We start from the raw sequence: 5,366 nt of genomic DNA on the forward strand, positions 1-5,366 counted from the left end.
ATCATGTACTGAGGCTGGAGCCGGACCTGAGGGACCTTGTATCGGAGGGGGGACGGGACAGGGCCGTGCACGACGGTTGGATTTCGTACGTGTCATTCCTACATCAACATTTTAGACACAAGAAGCACTTGATTTAGAGATAATCTAAAACCGAATGCTATACTGGAATATAGAAGAAATGAGGAGAAAGTGACGTAAAATGCAAGGGTAAGGTACACAGAAATGCAAAAGTACAACATATTGATCAGGTCCATAAGTACAACATACATCAGTTTCAGTTATGCAAGTGTTCATGGCCAGAGTATAGAACACATAATAATCAGGTCCATACAAGCATTATACATTCAAACTGCGTCGCTATCATCACTCGGCAACCACCAGTACTCATTGCCCTCAATGTGGCAAACATCATTGCCCTCAATGTAGTCATAAGGAACAACGTCGTTTGGGTCCATGCTAGAATCCACATCATCGCCTTCAAGGTGGCCAACATCTTGACGGTCTAGCAACTCGGCCGATTGAATGGACAACTTCTGAAGCCTGCTCACTACCTCCTCAAGTTGGAGTACAAGGCGGTTCGCATCCATGGAGCACTTGCACGAATAGGGATCGAAGCTTTCGTTAGCCATCTTCCTTAGGTCTACAACTATATCATCGATCTTTTCGATGGTCCATGCCCAACCATCAGTCATTGTTCTACAACTATATCATCGCTTTCAGTTAAAACATAATAATTCATTCACAAAAGCAAATATATTATCCGGGGTGCTTTTCTATATAAACAGCCAAGTTCTTGTCCAACATGTCACAATCCTAGCACCTTTGAATTCACCGAACACCGACGACATTGATCCAGGTAATATGAAGATTTGAATTATCTGCTACTCCTTCATGTCTAACCAGGTTATTCATAATGTTTTACATGTTTACTCCCCTTTCCACCCATTTAGTACTGCACTAGGAAACTATTATTGCCACTGCACTAATATATGCAATTTGTTTCTTTTGTGAAGTGATCACTTACTATTGGTCCTACAGATTACTATAAATACTGCTAAAACTAGTCAATAACATAAGTACATACTTCCATAAGATGAACCGGTAATTTAAAATATGTTTCAACATCATGTATCTATAAACACTAGACCTGGTTTTTCTGAGTTCTTTGGCAGGGATGCTGATCATCCCAGGTAATTTAAAATAAGGCACAAAGAGTTAAGAAGTTGATATGAAAATATGCTTATATATAACTAGTGTCAACACTGCAAAGCGATATACCATTTTTGCACCTGTGGTACTAATACAACTCTAAATCTGTCCACAATTATTCTGAAATTTGTTTGACAAAATAAATGCTTTAATATGCTTTGTTGCATATAAAATTAGTTTTAATTCTAGAAAAATGCAAATAAATTTTATAAAATCTTTTTAACTTGTGCAGGAGAGGATGAAATCATTTCAGAGTATTGCAGGAAATGTTCTGGAGAGGGACGTATTCGTGTCAGGAAGGACATCAAAGTAAAAATTCCTCCGGGGGTTAGTAAAGGTAGTACTCTTCGTGTACGTGGGGAAGGCGATGCGGGACCAAAAGGGTAAGCAAAGCACTCAGAACAGAATGTTTATCCTGTTTATCTTCACACTGGAACATTTTAAAATACTCTCAACAGTTCATTGTAGTCCTAGAGGCAATTAAATGGATCTTCGGTATTATGGTACTAGTTTGCGACGCTTAGGTTTGTAGTCTTGTGCCATATGTTGCATACCTTTGGACTAAACTTTTGTTGAGAACATGGTAAATGGCACGAAGCATAGGTGTTTGGTTAGGGAAAATCAAGAACTTGCCAATGGCATATCGCAAGATGTATGCTAGATTTTTGAATTTTTGTACTTCTTTTATACTTCATGTAGATGAAAGGAAGTTTATGATCACTGGCGTTTCGTATCTTAGGTCTGTGCATCTGCTTTTTGCAGAAGATTTTTGTTGCATCAGGAGCATACATCAACGCAAACTAATTTTGCATCGTGTGTTAATTTACATTTTGAAGAAAGCTTTAAGGTTAACGGAAGTTATGCTATAACTTCAGTGTAGAAAAACTTCAGAAAATATGCCCAGATCTCTCTCTAAAGGGAGTTATGCTATAACTGCAGTGTAGAAAAAATATGGCCAGATCTCTCTCTATGTCTGCGATATCCTGCCTTGCTTTACCCTAGATTAAATTTATCTTGTCCAAGTTCCTCATTTTTTGCTTTCTATATCTCTATTTGCATGGATGTCCAAATAAACCCCATGCATAAACCCTTTCATCTTTTGGAAAACAGAGGGCCTCCTGGAGATATTTATGTTTGCCTCGATATAGAGGAGCCATCAGATATTAAAAGGGATGGTATAAACTTGTATTCAACCGTGTCAATAAGCTACGTTGAAGCTATTTTGGGCACCATTAAAAAGGTAAATCTTTCTCATTATGATAAACAATTGTGACCCTTAGTGTCAGTCATAGTTCATTGCCTTGTTCAGCAAGCAACTATTTCATTCCCATAGAACTAACAGAACAACTATTGAAGCAAAATAGCTTGGTTGCTTTATTCCAGTTCTGATTTTTAATTGGCAAACTCCAAGTGTGTGTTTCAAGTTTAGTCCCAGACTGCTCATGTAGCTAGCGTTCCGCATATAGTGATCAACATTATTGGCTTATTTGGCCTGCTTTACACACACAATGTTCATTGAAAATAACTGATTGCATTTTAAGTGATATTCCTAACCTAAAGGTACACTAGTTATATCTTCACTTCTGTTTAGTTCTTAATCGCAATGCTAGTGTTTTTCCTTTTTGCTATTGAGATAATTCAGATGTTGTAAAATGAAATTTAAAGCGAGGTGTTTCCTGGTGTTACTTAGCCACTATATTTTACTAAGCAAAATCCAAGACCAGAGGTGGTTATAGATACTTTTTTTTCACGTTAAATTGATGCCACAGTTTCGTTGGAAGCAAATATATACTAATGAAGAATTGTTAATCATGTTACTCGAGCTATGCCCACTGCTAGAGCTCTGGTTACTATGAAGTTGTCTTGTTCAAACAGATTAAAGATTTTGTTCCTTTTTAACTAACATGGACGATTCATGGAAGACTAATTGTTTTGTAGATGTTTGTTTCATATATGAAAAGAATTGTCCTTGAAATGGTTGTTTTAATATATAGGTCTGTGTAACCATACCTTTCAAATTCTTTTCGCATGCAGGTCAGAACTGTTGATGGAACTAGTGAACTTCGAATACCTAATATATATAGGTCTGTGTAGACATACCTTTCAAATTCTTTTCGCATGCAGGTCAGAACTGTTGATGGAACTAGCTAAACATCTAAAATTCGTCAAGCATTATATCATAAGCAAGCATCATCAGCACACATTCAAAGGTGGAGAAGGTAGTGCAAGAAGGCATTTCGATGGGGAGGACCGTATCCGAAATCACGCAATCACCGAAATCATGCGATCACCGAGATGGGAGGTAACTAGGGTTTCGATGGGGAGGACGGGATGGTGCTTACCCGTTGGGCTTGAAGGGGATGGAGGAGAGCAGGAGAGGTGGTCCTCGGCGTCGGCGTCAAGGGCAGCGACGTCTCCTCCTCCGTGGGGGGTGACGGCGGTGAGGGCTCCGGGGACGAATCGGCGTTGGGAGGAGGTGGCAGCGCGTCAAGGCGGCGTCGGGAGGAGGCGGCGGCGCGTCGGGGCTCGGGTGACTGAAGCGAACGAGGAGGCGGCGCTAGGGTGAATAGAGGAACGAGGATGTGGCTAAGTGTTGGAGGCAAATATAGGAGATGTATCAGTGCCGGTTCTAGTTTCTAACCGGCACTGATACTAGTATCAGTGCCGGTTTTAGTTAGTAACCGGTACTGATACTAGTATCAGTGCCGATTATATGTACAACCGGCACTGATAGTTAAAGTATCAGTGCCGGTTACTACATAGAACCGGCACTGATACTAGTTTTCCCAGCAAATATTCTTCTATTGTTAAATTCCTTGGAAGTATAATAAATAGTTTTAATATTATAAAATAAATGTTGTAATATGGAAAATAGTTTTAGAAAATCCAAATTAATTTTTATAATATTTAAAAATGTTTTGTTTGACAAAATAAATGCTTTAATATGCTTTGTTGCATATAAAATTAGTTTTAATTCTAGAAAAATGCAAATAAATTTTATAAAATCTTTTTAAATTGTTTTATGTTGAAAAATAATTCTAGAAAATTTCAAAAAAAATTTAGGCCTTTTAAAATCTATATGCACTTGATATAAATTAAAGCATATTATTACATCATCCATACATGTCCTTGATACAAAATAGAGCTTAACCTAAATATTATACAAATTTCACCAAATACATGAAAGCTGCTTCCACTAAACGATTAATGCTTTGTTATGGTCGCGGCGTATGTAGGTAGCTTCTGCAGTGTTGTCAATGAGAGACAGTTCGACATTCTCTCCAAAAGGAGGTAGGTCTTCGAATTTGTCGCAGTCTTCGTCGTTGACAACATCCTCAACACCGACGCTCCTCCTTGTTAGCTGGGTCCAGGTCCTTTACATATAAGACTTGTGCAACATCGTTGGCAAGCATGAATGGTTGTTCTCTGTATCCGACGAGTTTGAGGTCCACAGTAGTCATACCGTACTTGTCGACCTTGACTCCCCCTGTGAGTCTGACCCATTGGCACCGAAACAGAGGGACCATCAACTCGCCATATTCAAGTTCCCAAATCTCCTCTATGAATCCATAGTAGGTCTCCCTGTTGCCAGCGTGGTCACATGCATCAGTACGGACACCGCTATTTTGGTTAGTGCTCTTGTTGTCTTGTGCTTGCGTATAAAATGTATAGCCGTTAATCTCGTATGCTTGGAATGTGTGAATCGTAGTTGACGGGCCATTTGCCAGCAGTTCCAACAGAGCATCGTCGGTATCCTTACCCATCATGTGTTGACGTAACCAATTACCGAAATTATCTCTGTGCTCTCTTGCGATCCAATCATCTGACTTTGTTGGATTTGTGGAGCGTAGCATGGTCACATGCATTTTGACATACGAGATCACTACAACTGCCTGTTGCAGAACTGCGGAGTGTGCTTGAGTGAATGAAGCACGATCTTTGATATGGATTGAAGTATGACCTATCGTCCCTTTCCCCTTTAGCCTCCCCTCATAGCGATATATAGGCGTACCAATCGCGTTCAGTTTCATATAGTCAATGCAAAACTCAATGACCTCCTCCGTACTCCACCCTTGGGCAGTGCAACCTTCCGACCGACCTCGGTTACGAACATATTTCTTCAGAACCCCCATGAACCTTTCGAAAGGATACATCTG

The 5,366-nt window shown here is 39.6% G+C and overlaps 1 long non-coding RNA gene across 1 annotated transcript; it reads left to right on the plus strand.

The window, feature by feature from the left end:
- The first annotated feature begins 1,453 nt into the window (after positions 1–1,453).
- On the plus strand, positions 1,454–3,282 carry LOC133905348 (uncharacterized). The gene is made up of 3 exons (XR_009907603.1): positions 1,454–1,592; positions 2,320–2,449; positions 3,244–3,282. It is a non-coding gene; the product is annotated as an uncharacterized LOC133905348 (long non-coding RNA).
- Positions 3,283–5,366: the final 2,084 nt, after the last annotated feature.

Source organism: Phragmites australis, chromosome 22, assembly GCF_958298935.1.
Source record: "Phragmites australis chromosome 22, lpPhrAust1.1, whole genome shotgun sequence".
NCBI classification, from domain to species: Eukaryota; Viridiplantae; Streptophyta; class Magnoliopsida; order Poales; family Poaceae; genus Phragmites; species Phragmites australis.